General features: G+C 37.9%; 1 protein-coding gene across 1 annotated transcript in view; it reads left to right on the plus strand.

Moving 5' to 3' along the window:
* Positions 1–21628, plus strand: part of LOC106881001 (dynein axonemal heavy chain 3) — a 172777-nt gene that overhangs the window by 903 nt on the left and 150246 nt on the right. The window lies entirely within an intron of this gene.

The raw sequence follows: 21628 nt of genomic DNA on the forward strand, positions 1-21628 counted from the left end.
TACCAATCCTTGCTTTCCTCCCTCACTCTCTTTACCTTTCTATTTATTTCTCTTTCTCTTTACCCCTTAATAGCCACCTCCGCTATCATTCTCTTACAGAACGTCGATACGTTCGCGTTTATTTCTGGATATTTACACTATTAAGACTTTAACCTACATAGATTTACACAGGATTGCACCTAAGAGCTTATGGACTAACATCTACACGATCGGAAAGTTGAACTGCGAACTTTTATGCTTCTTTTTTTCTTTTCTTTCTTCATCTTATTCCTTTTCTCCTGTCCTCTATGTCGTCCCTTCATTAATCTATACCCTTCTCATCTTCCCAATTTGTCTCCCATGACGGAATATCCCATTCTCTGGGATATCCCAGAAACAGTTGTAAGACTGAATTTTTCCAATAATGATAACGTATATGACTTGAGATGTTTGTCTTGCCTTAAGTTTCGTTGTCCCCTTTAACAATTATATATCGGCTATATTGGAAATCTACAATGGTTCCATAACTCCTGTCTCGGCTATAACCTTATATATATACTCGCATAGAATAATATATCTCTTACAATTAATCATCAGAGGCAAACAGCACACAGCTATATATCACATGCGTACATTCCTTACTCTGTACTGAAAGTGTAAGCAAATTTTATTCCTCTACTCGTTAGGTTATATTTTGTGCCTTCTTTAGTTGAACTCACGGTAGATGCACTGGATAAATACATTAGCATTTTCATTGAAGTTGAAAAACAGTGAAAACTATGTTTGTCTATCATCAAAAAGCCTTTACCGAATTATGTATATTGAATGTCAGGCATTAAATAAGCATTTTCACAATTATATGGAAGTCATTTACCTTTTATATTTAAGTTTTAATATTTATAGTTTTACATTGCGTAAGTACCGAGTCGTCGGAAAGCTCTTAATTTGAAAGATTATTATTTAAAGAAGATCCACTACTCCTGTAATTATAACAGTATGCTGTTAATGTTCACTGTCGACAGCTTTATACGATTCGAAGTACAGGGTTTTCAGGCTAAATTTGACAGTTTGCATAAGAAAAGAAAACACAGTATCCCATCCAAGTATTTTTTAAAAATCAAAAGATATTTACTAGGTCTGGGAGATAATAGCTTACTCAAAGTAGCCGCCCTCAGTTTCCACCATAACTTTAAGATGGTTCTAGAACCTGGCGCATGTTTTCCTCACTGTGTCCTTGAAAAGATCTTCAAACACCTCTTTGATCTTGAGCACCAGCTCGGCCTTGATTGTTGTAGGTAGAGCGACTGGAGTCTTTCTGGTGTCTTTCACAACTGCGTCCTACACATAGTAACCCACGGGATTACGATCAGAGGAATTGCGAGGCCAGAAATTGAGGCTGGTATAGTTGTAGAAATTCTCCGACACTTCTGACTCTTTCCGGAGCAAGGAGTTGAATCCTCCCGCCACATATATGGCTTTCCAGTAGCAACCCTCTCCAATGATGATTTGACCACAGTCTATAACAGCTTCACATAACCGTCTGAATGGAGCGCAAAATCCTGTTAAAAAATTTGAGGTAACATGACATCACCCTCACTGGTGACATACCCAAAGACCATCTCTTTCCTGCTGGCCACTACTTCATAGTTTCAGTTTCAGCCGTCCAGGTCACGTCTTACAACTTTTATAGGGTCCACATAGCCTTGAGGCGCAGTCATGATGTCGGCATTTTGATACCCAGTGAGAATCATCATGACACAGGTAATTCTTGTCCAATATTCAGATGGCTTCCAAGGCGGCGAGGTGGCAGAAACGTTAGCACGCCGGGTATTTCGTCTGTCTTTACATTCTGAGTTCAAATTCTACCGAGGTCAAGTTTGCCTTTCATCCTTTCGGAGTCGATAAATTAAGCACCAGTTGCGTACTGGGGTCGATCTAATCGACTGGCCCCCTCCCCCAAAACTTTGGGCCTTGTGCTTAGAGTAGAAAAGAATATTCAGATGGTTTCCAGTCCCTCATGTCAGGTAACTTTTTCACAGCTACAACTTTAATCTTTGTGCTCTTCAATGCCGTCAACTGTTCACCGATACAGCAAGTTGTTCTTGAAAATGGGAGACATATGAAATCGTCAAATCTAGCCTGAACACTATGTAGTTGATAATGAAAATACTTATGTTTGCTGCTCCAAATAATTATGAAAGGTATTTGTGTTTGGCTTTTAGTGGTAGTTGTTTGGAAGATTTATCCAATATCTAAAGCCAGAAATTACAATTATATTTATCTCCAAATAAATCTTCCAAGCAACAATGTTGTGTTGTACTGAGGAGCTGGTGATTACATGTGTAATAGCTTACATAAATGTATGACACAATCATTTCCAGTAGTGCATTAGGGGAGGGGGAGGTCATTGTTCAATAGATATTTTGTAACAGTCTCTTGTTCTTAGATTGCAAAAATGTAGTTTTCAAAATGTGACATGCTGTAGCAGTTTCATGTTCTCAGTCAATATTAGCATCATTCTAAAATTTCTAAAAATACATTCATTCATAATATGTTGTTGGCATGAGGGGCCGCATAAGTTATTTGTAATACTTATTATGTGAAGCACAGACAATAGAAAGACCTTAGATAATTTGAAAGCATTTTAATGACATTTTCTATCAAGAATGAACATTTCTTTCGACTAAATTCCATCCATGCTTCAATTGAAAACGTCCAGCTGTTTCTCATACGAAGGGGTGCTGGAAAGTTCCTGGCTTTGGGTAAAAGAAAATACTGGATGATTAGTTAATTATGATTTTATTCAACACATTCCCCTCTCAGATTCACACACTTATTGCTGTGGTCCTTTTTCTAAGCCTTGTAAAAGAACTTTGGAAGGTTGGGGCTCCAAACAGGCCTTTCGCAGTACCCTTAAAGCCAGCAGCTTTTCAGCAATACTTCGTATTTGTAGGTGATTCGAATTTTGATCATCAAGAAATAAATTATGGGTTATATTGATGTTTATTGCTACTGAAGCTCGTAAACTTAACTTTGATATAAAAATAATTACTGTGGATTTATTGCTAAACTAAACAGAATCACAGATAGACTATCATCTGGGAGTATACCTTTTAAAAACTTATAAAATCTGGGACTTATAAAGGTGAGAATGATCAGGACTTTCCAAACCTTTCAATAGCAGCCAAGACAGTAGGAAATTTTGTTAAATAAGGTGATTCCTGTGATGTTAATTTATGTATTTTGTCACAAGTTATTAATTGGGTGTTAATTATCGTATTTATTCACATGGTTTATTCTGAGAGTGCAGCTTTATTAATTAGAAACCATTTGGCACATCCTCGTATTTATGTCTTTTCATATATTTGCCCAATAGTCATAATATTTTTGGGCTCGCAGTAATCTTAAACGCAGAGCCTAATCGAACAAATTGACTGTAATACTTATTTTTAAGTATGATACTTATTTATCGAAATCTTTTTGTTAAGCCGCTAAGTTACAGAGGCGTTAACAAACCACCACCAGTTGTCAAACGGTGACAAGACACACACACACGCACACACACACACACACACACACACACACACATACATACACACACACATATACACACGCTCACACACATGTATATACGACGGGCTTCTTTCAGTTTCCCTCGACCAAATCTATTCCCGAAGCTTTGGTCGGCCCAGGGATATAGTAAAAGACACTTGCCCAAGGTGTCATACAGTGGTACCGAACCCGAAACCATGTGTTCTTACCACACACCCATGCATGCGCCTAAAATGTTTTCAACCAGCTTGGCGGAGAATCGAACCTCGGTCTTCCGTGTGACAGGCGGGGATACTTGCCGCTATGAAACCGAGGAACGCTACAACCCATTTTCTTTTATCTTTCATTTTATTATAGTATGTATTTCTGTGCATTTGTTACCATGTAAGTGTTTCGTGTATTTGATTATAAACATATGAGATAGTATCTTATAAGATACCTTCAGTTGAATAAACGAAGGAGATTAATTAGATGATTCATAAGATGTTACTGATGTACAGGAAACTCGTTATTCACTAGGTGCGTGTCCTAGAGGTAAGGGTGTGGCACTCATGATCGCAAGATCGTGGTTTCGATTCCCAGACTGGTTGTGCATTGTGTTCTTGAGCAAAACACTTCATTTCACGTTGCTCTAGTCCACTCAGTTGAAAACTAGTAACCTTGTGATAGATTGGCGTACAAGGATGGGTTGTTGGCTAAGAAAAGTCACCCGAACGGAGGTCTCGTGAGCTATGTTTTGTATTCAGCGATCGAAAGACTGAACAGTCCAACCTATGCTGTGAATCCCGAATGATTGGGGTTTGGTTGTTCTACAGCTTCGAAGGCCGATTGTTTGATTGATCGATTCACTTTACAAGTTATGATGGAATGTGCTGTTCACTGATACAAGCTGTCGAGGTTTACCTCCAGTTTTGTTGTTGTTGTTATTAAATCGAGCTCAGTCGTGATCGAGTAAACCTATAATCGAAGACATTTGTGCGTGATATGAGGCAGATTTGACAGCGCCGACAAAGTTGTTCCTACTGTTGGCTCCTTTCTTAATTATATTATTCACCTGGGTGCATTGTGCTCGTAGTTTCATTGCAGGTATCTGATAGATATTTGCTTTGTGTGATTTCTATTGTATACAAACGTAAATTGATTTTCCGCTTCATGTTATCACATGTCTTCATAGAGTATCCATCGATAACTTTCAATATGAGAGTAATTGTTTTGTTTCATTTTTCCTCTGCTCGTCAGTATGATCTGTTGTGTAGTTCTAGGCAAGCCCAATCGAACAGTTCTATTGTAAGTAGGTAAATGGCCGAACTACGTGATGCGACCCACAAATCCTTTTTCCTACTTAACACTTGTTAAGGAAAATATTTCTGTGTGATGAAAAACATTGTTCGACAACATCAGCAATAATAAACTTCGAAATGTGAACAAGTAAATACACTCACAAACCTGAAAACATACGTCATCTATGCATGTAGATTATAAGCAAGAAACCAAAGTATCATTTAAGATCAATTCAAATGTGTTTGTACTAAGAACACAAGGGAAAGTTACGATTTTTGACAAACAGAATTTTTATTCTTTTCATTCACAAAAAAAAAAAAAAATACTGTCGTTACTGCGGATGATAAAATGCCGAGAGAATTCGAATGTAATTGTCCTTCGTATCATTGTAATAGTAGTCAAAAAGTTAGCTGTTGGTCGTTTTGTTGTTCATTGTTGTTCACCAGTCGTTCATTGTGATTATTGTCAGCAACTCTCCGTATCTGTTCGCCGTCTGTCTTCCGTCTCGTCTCTGCTGTCTCTCAATGCACTCTCTGCTGCATTCCCAGAGCTCTCTGTCAAGTAGTCAAGGTGTGCTGATGTTATACAGATGGTTAGGCTCAGAAAGAAATGCGCCAAAAGATGAAATCGTTGCTGGAACCTATTCAACGTGAAGTCGTGATTGGGCAAACTTTGTTCGTCACATGGGTAATATTCTAGCGAATCGCAGCATCGGGCGTAGTGATGTGACTGCTGAAGATTCCAGCTACATGTTTGAGAAATAGTTGAACATGTTGAGGCTTTTGATTACAGTTTGTCTTGGAGAAAAATTCTCGCTGATGATAAAAAGGTATTAAGATACCTAATCAGCACAGAGCGTTTTAAGTTTTTACACTCTTCGTCAGAGCCTTCGTGCATCTACTTACATAGGGGTTCTGGCCTGGCGGACTATGACTGCAATCGGTTAATAATCTTTATCTGATTTACGATGTCAGAAGCTTTGCTTTCTAGTCATCCCAGAGTCGCTTCTCTTGGTATCTGGTGTTCAAGAAAGCAAACGAGTCCGTAATGCATCCATCAGTGAAATAAAGAGCGCTCTGAGCTGACTGTGGTGTTTTAACACTGTTCTATGTTGAGCGAGGATTTTTGTTTCATGACAAACAACAGTGAAAAACCTTTACAGGCTCTAATATCTCTCAAGCATATCTGAACAGCTTTTAAGTTTATATACTTTTTGTTACATCTACACCTGTGTGCGTGGAATGTGTGTGTGTGTGTGTGTGTGTGTATGTGTGTGTGTGTGTGTGTGTGTGTGTGTGTGTGTGTGTGTGTGTGTGTGCGTGCGTGTGTGTGTGTGCGTGCGCTCTAATATAATTAAAATAACAACACTGAAAAAGTTTTCAAGGCTGTCTTCTGCAGGTAAATCATGTAGTAAAGTGCAGGGAACACTTCGTAATGACATGAGCCTACTTGAATGTTCTATCTGCGAACCAACAAGATCTCCCTACATGGTCGTTCCAACTACTAGGCATAACGGCTAAACATACCACAAACTACTCTCTACCGTCTTGAAAAGGAATAGATATATTAGGGTCTGTCTTAGAAACATAATACTCGAAAAAGATATAGTTATAACTGGAACGCATTTGATCTCTCTCTCTCTCTCTCTCTCTCTCTCTCTCTCTCTCTATCTATCTATCTATCTATCTATCTATCTATATATATATATATATATATATATATATATATATATATATATATATATCTGTCTGTCTATCTATGTCAGTATAGGTATATATATATATATATACAAACAGATCTCTGTATGTATCTAGTTATCTATCTTTCTCAGTATCTGTTTAGAAAACAACAAAAAATAAACATCAACGGTGCTTCCCGAGCCATAGACTCATAACGCTGTTTTCCCGGATTCTGTGGCATATATATCCCCAACTACCACCACCTGGACGGGTCGTCGGTCCGTCGTAGGATTACTTCTTTTGGCTATCTGAGTGCAGAGGAGGAATGTAAAATGAAATGGTTTGCTCAAGAACTCAACATATCAGCCAGTCCAGGAATCGAAACCACAATTTTACGTTCATGAGTGGCACACCCTAACCACTGAGTCACGCGTTTCAACATATCTCTCTCTCTCTCTCTCTCTCTCTCTCTCTCTCTCTCTGTATATATATATATATATATATATATATATATATATATATATATATATATATATATATATATATATATATATATATATATATATATATATATAAGCATGTTTTTATTCATCAATATGCCTCTGTTTATATAGGTGCAATGTATGTGCATTTATGGCTGCATTTTGTTACTATCTATCTATCTATCTATCTGTCTGTCTGTCTATCTCTCTGTTTCTCTGTGTCTTTCTGTTTGTTGTATGTATGTATGTATATGTCATGTATATGTGCGATGGATATCTATGTGGTGTCATAAAATTCCTTGAATTCATTCGCTGCTGGGTGTGGAAGAGGAATGATTAAGTTAGCTGTACACAACTAATACAATTAATTTAACATTGTTCAGTGAATTAACAGAATCGTTAGCGTGTCGAATAAAATGCTTGGCGATATTTCTTTCAGCTCTTTAGGTTCTACGTTCAAGCTTCACCGAAGTCACTTTTGATTTTTATTCCTCTGAGGACAATAAAATAAAGTCCCAGTCAATCACTAATCAACCACTAGATTTGAAACCTCAAGCCTCTGTTAGAAACAATTATCTATTTGTTTTAATTGCATCGAGTTTGTTGACGATGTTCGCTGGAAAGTGTCACTTAAAATTTTCTACACTATTTTGATCGGTTGGTTACGTGTCTGAGCTCAGTACAACTGACAAGTTCTGTAAGAATCAAAACAATTGATAATTTAGACTCTTAATCGCAATTTAAAAAATCGTTATTTCAACCTAGATGGAGATTGTTGTTGTTGTTTTTAGCCGAATATCAGCTCTGATTGAGCAGACCTGTGACAAAAAACAGTCTAGCCATAACCATTCCGTTATTTTTAGTGTATGTCGGAGAATATCTAATCTGGGGGGTTTTTTTAATAGTAAGGCGGGGTTTTCCTTTTACGTGCTTAGTCTAGAGCAGTGTCTGCCGCGACAGATTCCTGGAGTGCCACGAAAAATATTTTCGGGATTTACGGAAAACAACGATCCAAGAACATTCGTATGATTTGTTTAACAACACTCTCAAATGAAACGATAGTTCCCAGTAAACTTCAACGTCATTTATTAACATTCATCTGCAACATAAGGACAAACCAAAAGAATACTTTGAGATGCTAAAAAAATAATTTAAAAGATCAATCAAAAAGGCTGAAGAAATTTCTCTCAATTCCCGAAAAAGCTAAAACCGCTAGTTATAAGATTGCCTAGCTTTTGACAAAGAAAATAAAACCACATTCTGATGCCAAAAACATTATTTTACCAGCCTTGGAAATCGCCGTTAGCACAATGATTAGTAAAGAAACCGTCAAACAAATTGAGACCATTCCTTTGTCTGCCCACACGATTTCTCGTAAAATTCAAGGACATTTCATGAGACATTGATGATCAGCTCCGCGAACATTTAACTGAAGCAAAAAAATGAACTCGAAAGCTTATGGGCCTTACAAATCGATGTAAGTACAGACATCAGCAACAAAGCTCAACTAATTTCATTTCTGCGAATCATCAGAGGTGGTAAAATCATAAGTGAGTTTTTTTTTTGTTGTGAATTGAAGGAAAGAACGACTGGAGATGTCTTTAACCTGGTAAACCAAAATGTATTGAGAGGGATGCAGTAGCAAATTTGTATTAGCGTTTGTACTGATGGCGCCCTATCCATGCAGAATCGAAAAAAATGGCTTCCTGGCTCATATATTACAAAAAAATTCACAAGTTAAAATTGTACATTGCATGATTCACCGCGAAGTTTTGGTGTCAAAATTTTTACCTGATGGCCTCCTGAAGACGATGGACAGCGTTGTTAAAGTGGTGAATACATAAAATCGCATTCCCTACGGTGCAGACTTTTTGCACCCCTATATGAAACTATGGGCTTTCATATTGAGTGTTTTCTGCTTCATACAGAATTACGATGGCTCTCGAAAGGAAAAGTGCTCTCTCGATTTACCTCTTTGCGAACTGAAATGATATGTTTCTTCGATGCTGAAAATTCTGGATTTGAATTTCTTAACGATGATAATTTGTGGCTAGAAGTCGTATTTCTCAACGATCTTTTTGAGAAGTTGGACGTTTTAAATTTGTGTCTGCAAGGAGCGAACGAAAATATTATTACAATTACAGGCAAATTAAAATCTTTCATCGACAAGTTAGAACTGTGGATAAGGAAATTTAAAAACTCGCAGCCTGATTGCTTCCCAAGCGTAAAGGCTTTTCAAAACAGATTTGAAATTTTGTCAGAAGTGCAGAAGACAGTTGAAAACCTCTCTGTATCATTTTCTAAGTATTTTCCATCACTTGATTATCAAATGTACGAGTGGGTCATCAATCCTTTCGCAAGATACGACAGTACACTTCTGCCATTAACATTAACTGACGAAAATTTAATAGACATGGAAAACGATCCTGTGCACAAAGCCTCATTTTCTGTGCTAGAATTGTCAGAATTTTGGATTTCACTTTGGAGCCAATATCCTCGATTAACTACTACAGCCGTTACATCTCTGTTTCCCTTTGTATCATCCTATCTTCGCGAATTAGGCATCACTGCACTTATAGAAATGAAGTAAAAAAAAATGGGAATGATTACGAATGGTATATGAGGAGTTACTTAATTGTTTATCTAATTTAGAGCCGCGTTTTGACAAAATTCTTCCTCAAAATTCATTGTATCCTTCTCACTAAAAACATTATTATTGTCTTATATTAGCTATACACACACACACACACACACACACACATATATATATATATATATATATATATATTTGATTATATGTATTTATTTTCTCTTAGTTAACAATTAACTCAGACAAAACAAATTGATTAATAGATACCAGGTAGCAAAGATCACAAAATGACTGTGGTGTAACTCCTGTTTATGAGGTAGAAACTCCCTGTTAGTTTGGGGTATTTGAGTAAATATAAAATTTAATAAATGGAGTATTACGCATATGTTAAATGAATTCTTTTATTTCCGACATATGTTTCGAAGATTACAAATGGTTCCTTCCAAAGGAATGAGTGATGTTGATAAAGATGTTATCTTCTCTTCAGGGAAATTCATAAGAGCCGACTTAACCGTAAGACATTTTAACCGAATGTGATAACTGCGGGTAGAGAAGATTGTTCGAAAAAGTTCGTTTTCTATGTTTTCGTTTTTATGTTCGTTTTCTATGTTTTATGTCTAGAGGAAGAGGTAAAGTCAATGACTTTTGCTGGCTCTCCAAGACTAATGGCATTAATATTGGTTTCAAATTTCGGCACAAGGCAAGCAGTGACGGGGAACTGATCAACTGGGACTTGTTTTATCGATCCCGAAAGGATGAAACGCAAAAACCAACCTCAGCGGAATTTGAACTCAGAACGTAAAGACGGACGAAATGCCGCGAAACACCTTGCCGGCGAGCTAACGATTCTGCCAGATCGGCGCCTTATTATATATTAAAACATTGGTTTCCAATTTTGGCACAAAGCCAGTAAGTTCGTAGGGGGGGGGGGGGGTAAGTCGATTGCATCAACCTCAGTACTCAACTGGTACTATCTTATTAACCTGAGAGAATGAAAAGTAAAATTGTCTTCGGCGGAATTTGAACTCAGAACATGAAAACGGATGAAATGCTGCTAAGAATTTATGCTCAGCGTGCTCATGATTCTGCCAGCTCGCCTCCTATCAATAAATCATAAACTATTAAATGTTAGTAAGTATTATTAAATTATTTTATTTGTTTCAGTAATTTGACTGCGGCTATGCTGGAGCACCGCCTTTAGTCGAACAAATCGACCTCAGGACTTATTCTTTGTAAGCCTAGTACTTATTTTATCGGTGTCTTTTGCCGAACCGTTAAGTCACGGGGACGTAAACATACCAGCATCGATTATCAAGCGATGATTGGGGAACAAACACAGACATGCAAACATATACACACATACACACATATATATATACGACGGGCTTCTTTCAGTTTTCGTCTACCAGATCCACTCACAAGGCTTTGGCCGGCCCGAGGCCATAGTAGAAGACACTTGCCCAAGGTGCTACGCAGTGGGACTGAACCCGGAACCATGTGGTTGTTAAGCAAGCTACTTACCACACAGCCACTCCTATTTTTTTTATTTATTCAATTGTTTTATTATTTGTGGTCTTTGTATTACATGGTGTATCTCAAACACATGACGTAAGATCCTTAAGTCTATGAAACACTCATAGTATTAGGTGCCGATCCTATGAACCTCGACTTGTATCAAAACCTACAGGTTCCTTAAGTAATGGCATCGCTATGTGGGTAAGGCGCTTGACTTGCAATCACGTGATTTCAAGTTCAGTCCTACTATGCGATACTTTGGGCAAGCGTCTTCAATGCCTTGTGATTGGATTTAGTTGACGGAAACTGTATGAAACTCTTACACACAACACCAGCTGTCAAGTAGTGGCGGGGGGCACAGAAGTACATAGAAATATCCATACATAGATACATACATACATACATACATACATACATACATAGATATATATATACGTGTGTTTGTGTATAATATGGGCTTCTTCTTTCAGTTTCCGTCTACCAAGTCTACTCACAAGGGGGATACAGTAGAAAATGCTTGCCCGAGATGCCATGCAGTAGGATTCAGGGGCGGACACAAGGGGGGCGATGAGGGGACACGTGCCCCACTCAAGAAAATAAGTGCACCCTTCTAAATAATGTTATTACGCCCTTTTCTCCTGGAATTATATTCCCTTCTGACCTTGTGCCCTCCCTTCGAAAAATTCCTGGGACCGCGCCAGGGATTGAACCTGGAATCCTGTGGTTGGGAAGCAAGTTCCTTATCTCACAACGACATTTACATAATTTCATATGGTTAAAAAACGAACATTCGTTAAGAATCCAAATAGAATCCTACGTAATATAATTGATTCCAAGAAAAACAGATAACTCATAACACAGAGAATAGGAACAAATACTGCAAGACATGAAATTTTCAGCCAGTTAATTATTACTAGTACTTATTTTATCGATAGTGGGGTAGTGGTGGTGGTGGTGGTGGTGGTGGTGGTGATAGTGGTGATTGGATGGTGGTGGCGGAGAAGGAGGAAACCACGATGAAAAGCAAAGTGAATATTTAATAAAGAGCAGCACGAAGTCAATATATCAGGAGTGAGATATATTCTTTCCAAACGATTTATTTCTGTCCTTCTCCCCCACCCCACCACCACCATCACCACCGGACTAAATGACATCGTATAATGACAAGTCCAGACTAGAAGAGAATTGTCGTCTGATAACACTGGTGGTGACTTTCAACTTACTGAAGAGTGGATAGAGTCTACAAAACAGTTAACTATTTAGCAAAATTAAGTGTCAATCAATAGTGGACAGTCATTTTAAATTTCAGAGATGAAAGAAAGAGTAATTTCAGGCGAGAAAGAGAGATGGAGATTAGAGTAAGAGAGTGAGAGTGGGAGGAGAGAGAGTCGTGCGAAAAAATAAGGTAAGGTGAATAGGAGAGGAGAATTGTGGGAGTAAGTAGCGAGCAGACAAGATACGCAAGCATCGGAGAAAGGGGCCAGGCTACTTCGTACTTAAGAGGATTGTATATATATATTGCTGCTATTTTGTTAAACTGTCGTATGTCCAAATTTGGCCAAAAGCGATTTTTTTCAATATTTATTTTTGCTTGCAATAGCCGGTTCTTTTGGTCAAACTGTCCTATCTCCAGCTGCTTCAGATGCCAATATATCAAAAACTGTCAAAAATTAGTGCAGCGATTTTACTATGGAATGGTGAAACTATTTTTCGTTTTCTGAAAAAGCAACGTTTTGGACTTACGACACTTTTGCATAATAGCAACGCTACTTTTCGCCTTCCTTCTTGACCATTCGTGAGTCAAAGGAGCATGCAATATCAATTATATAGCACATGTGGTGCACCTTGTCCACCACCACTAGGTCCAGTTTGTGATGCTCTAACACCTGATCTGTTTGGAGTAGGAAATCCCAGGGTATTTTGCTAGTCTCCAACTCCGCTACTCTCTGCAGTTTGCGCTCATACCACGTCTTGCCTCTCTCTAGACCCCACATTTTACAAAGTTTCCAGTGTTGCACTTTCGCTACCTCACCGTGTCGTCACAATTAGTAATGGTTCTGGATAAGTCTAAGGCGTTTGTTCACGATATAGGCTATGGTTTCGTCCACTCTATCACAGATGCGACACAGTGGAGATACTTGCTCGTTCCTAAGGTTGACCCTCCAGTTTGTGACCAAAGCTTGGTCTTGCGCTGCCAGTCTCTTTTTTTCAGTGCTCCTTTCTTCAGAAAGTCCCACCTATGTTTTCCAGAAACTTGTTGCATAATGCTTCTTCATGTCCTTTTTGTACTTCTTGCTTTTTGTTTTCCGCCTTTTCTCTGCGTTCAATACGCCCTCATTCCCAACTATACTATTAAGGTTTCCTTACTTTGGGATAGGTATCTCAGTAAGCTCCCGAGTTCGATATGTACTTAGTTTTCCACACTTATCAGCCCCTTCCTCTATTTGCTCTCTGATTATAATTATTGTTGATGTTGTTGCTGCTGTTGTTGTTGTTCCTATTGTTGTTGTTGTTGTTGTTATATACGTATATACATGTATGTGTGTGTGTATGCATATACATTTTTATGAATGTATGTATCGTTTATTTATTCTTCTTAGACATATATTTACATAGAGCTCGAATCAAAGGAATCAAAGGATTCATATAATCAGGAGTGGCTGGGTGGTAAGTAGCTTGCTTACCAACCACATGATTCCGGGTTCAGTCCCTCTGCGTGGCACCTTGGGCAAGCATCTTCTACTATAGCCTCGGGCCAACCAAAGCCTTGTGAGTGGATTTGGTAGACGAAAACTGAAAGAAGCCCGTCGTATATATATATATATATATATATATATATATGTAAGAACGACCGTGCGAACCAAAAGGAGAAATGGTGACGAATGGAAAAACAGGGCTCCTTTATTAAACGCGTCACACGATCGAACACAAAATATAAGATGATAAATTATGTTATAATGCTATAACATAGAGAATTCGTAAATGCCAGTAAGGACAAGATAGGACTCAACCGATGAAGATGAATAACAGTAGAATTTATTGGAGCATTAAATCGTATGTCTGTGTGTGAGTGTGAATGCGACATAATAAAACACAATATAAGACAGGCCGTCATGTAAACAAAAGAGTGTGTGTACAAATATGTATGTGTATGTAAGAGTTACAGAGTATAGAATAGAGTCAGTAAGACGTATTAGAATTTACCAGTTCTTAGAGTACACAGTGGTATTATAGGTCTGTATATAAGAAGTTAAGGCGTGTGGGCAGAGCGATCACTCGTCGTGATGTTAGGGCTTCAATGCCGGGCCGGGTTCTTGAATACAGATGTTCTTCGCAGGCTGGGTTCTTGTCTGTTATTTTTCGTGGTGAAAAAATCACACAAACAGGGTTAGAAGTGCTGCTGTTAGCGGTTGGTAGCTTGTGTACGTGTAGAGTCATGTTGACGCTGGCGGCGATGCTGGTAGTCATAGAGTCGTGTTGCTGCTGGCGACGTCGGGGGCGATGCTTGTAGTTCGTAGTTGAAGTGGTTGTCGATGTCGTCGCTGGAAACTGGCTGGCTGTGTTACGCGTGTGTGGTCGGAACGACCAGATCTAAGATCTGAGCCGCGACGAATTTGCCGGGTGTCTAGCAGGCTATTTATAGCTGAAGGTAGGCTCCAGAGAAGCATTAGAAAAACACTCTCACGTGACCTTATTAGGGGCTATGGTTGGTCAGTTTGCGTCCTGGGGCGAACGGGTGGAGATAATTTACCCGCGCAAAGAATAGTCAGTCAGGTGATGACAGGGAAAGAGATGCTTCTACTACGCTCGCGTTTGTTTGTATATAATGGTGAAAAATGGTTTCACTACATATATATATATGTATGTGTGTTTGTGTGGCTATGTCTGTCCCCCCACCATCGCTTGACAACCGCTGCTGGTGTGTTTACGTCTCCGTAACTTAGCGGTTCGGCAAAAAGAGACCGATAGAATAAGTACTAGGCTTACAAAGAATAAGTCCTGGGGTCGATTTTCTCGACTAAAAGGTGGTGCTCCAGCATGGCTGCAGTCAAATGACTGAAACAAGTAAAAGAGTAATAAATGCAACATTCGAGGCATGCACCCCAAATTAATAACAACAGAGAACTATATTCACAACACATAGTTGCAAAATACTGTAAAGTGTCATTATAATGAAGTGCTATGAACTATAGTTGCCATTTGTTATTTGGGCAGTTATGAGTAATGTGTAATATAACCGTTGCGCAATTGATAACTGTGGAGGAGAGCATTCGCAATAAATAAAGCACAGCCACAAAATGACATTGTGGTGAAATATTAAGAGCTGTATTCAGTTTTCTTATATTTTGACAATTATGAATGATGTTTAATATAACTGTATCTAGTTTCTCTGCCGTCTTAAGGTTATTATATAATGTGCTTGGTATATTACTATGAGCAACGCTCGGTTTTGGGTAAACATGAATAATGCTGCGTGGCTCTCTGGTGACGTAAGTGAGTGTATGTCTCTGTGCGCAGGTACTGCAACAGTAGGTAGCTGATGTTTTTTTTTAATACAAGCCGTGGTACAAGAATATGGTGCGACTCCCTAATGGATTATGGTTGTGTAATAGTTCGTTCTAGACTTACTATTATCCGTCTTTAATGTTCGAGCACAGTTGTGCGGCTTTTTGGGGGGTCTTTTAATTGTGTAATAATTGTCCACTTCGGTGTTGCTAAATGAAACTGTGATCCTTTTAGGCTCTTTTTCAAGCTTTTAACGGATCAAATCTGAGACCATGTCCATAGCTACAATGATTGGGGCATATCCTTGCAGTTTCTGCACTGGCCTCTCGTTCTCTATTGTTGCTAGATTGTGATTATTTCATGAAATGGTTTAATATCTCATTCGTGTAATAGGTGTCGGCAGAATGGAGTGAGGTTGGTTCTTAAAAGCGAGTCTTTGGGAGCACAGTTCGGGTATAGAATAAATTTGTGTGATATAGGACTGGGAGATGGAGTTGGGGGGAAAAAATGAAGAAATTTTTTAAAAAAAGAGTGTAAGGGAGTAAAATGAGTGTGGAATAGAAGAGAGCGATCAAAAAAGTGGAAGGTCAAACAAAAGGGTTAATTTGAGCTGGCTGAATTTAGTGATCGGTCGGGACGAAGATATGCTTGACGCTTTGTAGTTTGAAGAATTTATGTTAAGTCAAAAGAAGGTTTCTTCAATTCGTTGAGGCTATGTGGAAGTGTGTGGAAGAGAAATTAAATATTTGTTTGAGTTGGCTGTGCGCGTGAATGTATATGTATCGTACATGGTGTGTTGACGTGCGTTAAGAGTGTTCTGTATGCGTTCTGAAATTCTTCTAAGAAGATCAGCACATCTCTATCAAGCTGACTGGCATTTGTCAGATACCAGCATACGATATAACCTACAGTGAAATGTTCATCGCTAAGGCAGTACCCTGCAGAAACAATGGAATGCAACACAATGTATTTACCAACGAAGGAACTCTAATCCTTTTCTTTTTTAAACCCGTATCTTCTAAATAAACAAAAAATTGAGGTCACCTTATAGCAGAACAACCTATATACATGTTGTATATGAACTAGAGGCTTTTCTTGGACACGTTGGAGGTGTTGTAGTCAACATATGGAAGATTTGAATCGTCCATTTGACACAATTCTATTTAGTATTTTCCTGTCAAGTATTTATTACATTTGCTTTATGTAATATATACTGAGTAAATATTACAATTGTATTAACGAAGAAATGTACATACGAGCGCGCGGGTATCTCTTTTACTCTTTTACTTGTTTCAGTCCTTTGACTGTGGCCATGCTGGAGCACCGCCTTTAGTCGAGCAAATCGACCCCAGGACTTATTCTTTGTAAGCCTAGTACTTATTCTATCGGTCTCTTTTGCCGAACCGCTAAGTTACGGGGACATAAATACACCAGCATCGGTTGTCAAGCGATGTTGGTGGGGGGGGGGGGACAAACACAGACATACAAACACATACACACATACATATATATATACATATATACGACAGGCTTCTTTCAGTTTCCGTCTACCAAATCCACTCACAAGGCTTTGGTCGGCCCGAGGCTATAGTAGAAGACACTTGCCCAAGATGCCACGCAGTGGGACTGAACCCGGGACCATGTGGTTGGTAAGCAAGCTACTTACCACACAAGTTTCAGTCATATATATGTATATATAGCAATAAGAAAATGGAGAGGAATATGTGGTATTCATCAACTTGCAGACATTGTATTATATCAATTTACCTGTTTATTTTTCAACTAAGTGGACAATTAATAATAGTAATAATTGGGTATCCTTCCGGCAGTATATTGGATAGATATTATCCCTTAGTGGGTTGGATTCAAAACCCCTAACTTTCTTGGATTATATATATATATATATATATATATATATATATATATATATATATATATATATATATATATATATATATATATATATATATATATATACATACATACATGTATGTATCATTGACGTTATTAGAATTTTTTAAACTTCGAAAGAACGTGAAATAATTCTTTTTTGTTTGCTTCGAGATCCACCATTCCAGAAAGGAAATTTACACACACATACATGCGCGCGCACTCACACACGCACACACACACACACACACACGTTTTATTCATTAGTCTATAAATCCTTTCTTTCCCTTTGCGTATGAATCCAGTGGGGCCGTATATAAAGACTTTGTTACGAATGTCAGATTCTTTACTTGATTTCCCTCTCATTCTTTAACTTAAAAGTTAATCTCTATAAAAATTTGTTTTCATTCTAAGTTTACCAGGGTTACATTTCTTTCAACAAGTGTCACCATTCATTTATTTTATGAACTTTTTAGTACTTTTGTTATTGTTTTTGTTTTTCTGTAAATTTCTAACTACATTCTTTGTAGTAATCGCAGAACTTTTCTGTTTGGCTGCCAGTTTTCAATCTTCTCAATTTCTGTTCGAATTGATATGTTAATCAATGCCATGAAAATCATTTTCGCCGTAAATAAATAAATAACAGAGTTATTAGCAATTAACGTTTTAAAATTTTGGGTCATTTTAGCCAATCGTAAGCCACATTCGTGCTTCTTTCCAAAGTAACAAGCCAAACATGAGAACTGCTTTGTCTGCGAAAAAGCACGTATTGACTAATATGTTCCAGTAATTGAGATAGTTGTCACATGTGCTAAAAATAGCAGCCAAATAGGCATTAAATTACGCACCAGAAGAGGATGCGGTTTCGTACTTGCAAGAAAAGGGTTGTAATGGCGCGAAATTATGGCCGCCATTAAGGAAGTACAATCTACGCGTGCGCAAGGGACTTGCCTTCCCGGAAGCCCCTCGAGTGCGCATGCATAGTAAAACCAGTACTTATAGCGCTTCTTTCGTTTTCTAAGCCTCTTTAGCATGATACCTTCGACGTGACAACTTGCTCCTTTGGCATGCCTCAACGAAGCTCTTAATATCTAGATGCCGACTACAAGATAACCAGCGGCTGCCAGGCTGAATAACGCAGGATTTGTAAAACCAAGCATCACCAAAAATAAAACTTATTTTTATTATGTTGTTAATTGTTCTACTGTTTCTTAATATATAATTTTGTTGAAAGGTGATAGAGAGAGACTAATGTCTCTATTGCAACTATCAACCTTTTACAGGGTGTTACACCCAAAAGAAAATTATGCAAAACGAAGAAGCGTTTTATCAGTACAAGAAAACGTGGTGGGAATATGTATTGGTGATGCACGTGCCAAGGATGTATGGAGTCTGTGTTAGTGAGGAAAGACACATGGTTTGGAGGTGGCACTCTTTCTCTTAGGACTGTAATGTTTTGCTTTTACCCATGGGTTAAGGAATTCACTTCAGTCCGGTTTTTGTGTTGAAGAACTGCGATGAGCCATTGCACAGCTGTTGATTATAACATCTATGTTAAGGAGGTATGTGCGGAGAACTTGCTCCGTCATCCAATTAAAGTTGGTGGTCCAGGGAAGAGTATTGAGATGTTTGTATTTTTAAAAATATCTAATTCGTAATGTGCTATTTTGATTTTGGATAAATCTTTTAAGTTTGTGCTATAAGTTTCTTATTTTGAGAAACATTTAATTTGTAATGTTCTGTTTATCGCATTAAATATATATTGAACGCTTAAAACTACAAAATACGTGTTGTCTACTCGGTGTTTTTTTTTTGTCATTGAGGTAGTTGCGAGGTATGCTAAAAATAACAGCTAAATAGGCCTTAAATCACGCATCCCCACAATTTTTTTGTTTGTTTTTGCATAATCGTATGAAGTCCTGCGTGTAGAATACAAATTCGCAAAAATTTTCTGAAAATTAACCAAAAATAAAAATGTTATGAGGGGTTATACGTGCGTAATTCATTTGTTTACGGTTTCATACAAAAACACAAGTGCTATTTTCAGGATGTTAACAAAATGTGCAGTCACACACAAAATGACAGCTTCCAAATCCTGTTTCCTGACTGGGTGAAAATGATCAAACTTTAAACATCTATAACTTTTTTTTTTAAAATTTTCAATAAACTTTAATTTTTGGAATCTTGGCAGCCAAACAGAAAAGATACGTAATTGCTTCTGTTTTAACTATTTTTCACCAATTTCCATTTTCTTACTTAAAATGTTGGGCATTATATACTCTTCAGTTTATATAGTGCTTCAGAACTATTATAGTATTGTCTTTAGCTCGCAATCTATTTATGTATACTACTTTTACTTTCCTATTTATCTATTTTTCTCTACTTATCACTCCATTCTTATTATTTAATTTTAGTTATATCCTTTCCACTTCTTCCAACCTACTCCTTATTCACATAATATAGTTTTTCCTTATCTATGTTCTCTTCTTTATTCAGATACATATAATTTTCTGTATCTGCATCATCCTCCTTATTTACATTAACATATTTCTCTTTCTTTAGCATCCCACTCGCGCATTCCAGGTATCTCTCTCCAGATACACAACTCTACTATCGACCCCAGTACGCAAATGGTACTTAATTTATCGACCTCGAAAGGATGAAAGGCAAAGTCGACCTCGGCGGAATTTGAACTCAGAACGTAAAGACAAACGAAATACCGCTAAACATTTCGCCCGGCGTGCTAACGTTTCTGCCGGCTTGCCGCCGTACAAACGACAAATATTGAGAGCTTCGATGTTATTCTTGGTGTAATTGAAATAATATTCGAAGAGTTAGCCGCTAGTTGTTGTCGGTAGTTCATTATGTTGATGTCAGCTCTGTGTTACTGTTGCCGATAGTCGGTTTGCTTACATTCTACTATAGCCTCGGGCCGACCAAAGCCTTGCGAGAGGATTTGGTAGACGGAAACTGAAAAAAGCCCGTCGTATATATATATATTTATTTATGTGTTTCAGCCAAGTGGCTGCGGTCATGCTGGTGCATATATATATATATTTTTTTAAAGTTTCAGCTTAGAGTTGCGGCCATGCTGATGCACCACCATGTATGTGTGTGCATTCCAAAGCTCTCTGGGTGGTGGTCGCATGTCTGTCATTTTATGCCTATTGATGAGTTTAGAAAGGTGCGCGCTAAAAGTTGATGTTGTCACTGGAGCCTATTCTAGACGAAGTCGTGATTGGTCAAATGTTATTGGTCACGTGGTCAACATTCCAGCAAATCGCGGCAACGGGTGATTGCTAAATATTTCGCTATAACTCTATACTTAGAGAATTATCAATCAATAATATATCATTGATGTTTCTAATGCCTATCTTATAGATTTTCTCACCTGATCCAGCTTGATATTCGCTTCAACAGTTTCCCGAACGAAACAGGATCTTTGTCTCAATTTATCGTAATCATTTAATGAATACATTATATTTATTTTCTGATGTGTAATCTTGTATTTGAATCAGACCACCAGCTGAAATACTTATCCTTCAAATATGAATATGTATGTATGTACGTATGCATATATGTATGTATGTATGTATGTATGTATGTATGTACGTATGCATATATGTATGTATGTATGTACGTATGCATATATGTATGTATGTATATATTCTTTTACTTGTTTCAGTCATTTGACTGTGGCCATGCTGGAGCACCGCCTTTTAGTCGAGCAAATCGACCCCAGGACTTATTCTTTGTAAGCCTAGTACTTATTCTATTGGTCTCTTTTGCCGAACCGCTAAGTTATGGAGACGTAAACACACCAGCATCAGTTGTCAAACAATGGTGAGGGGGGGGGGGGGAATACAGACGCAGAAACATGTACACACACACACACACACACACACACATATATATATATATACATATATATATATATACATATATATATATATATATACGACGGGCTTTTTTCAGTTTCCGTCTACCAAATCCTCTTGCAAGGCTTTGGTCGGCCCGAGGCTATAGTAGAAGACACTTGCCCATGGCATGCAAACATATGATATATATATATGTTGTGTGTGTGTGTGTGTGTGTGTGTGTGTGTGTGTGTGTGTGTGTGTGGTAAAGTATATTTGCCAACGCAACGTGATAGT

This window comes from Octopus bimaculoides, chromosome 1, assembly GCF_046866305.1.
Source record: "Octopus bimaculoides isolate indiv1 chromosome 1, ASM4686630v1, whole genome shotgun sequence".
In the NCBI taxonomy this organism is placed as follows: domain Eukaryota; kingdom Metazoa; phylum Mollusca; class Cephalopoda; order Octopoda; family Octopodidae; genus Octopus; species Octopus bimaculoides.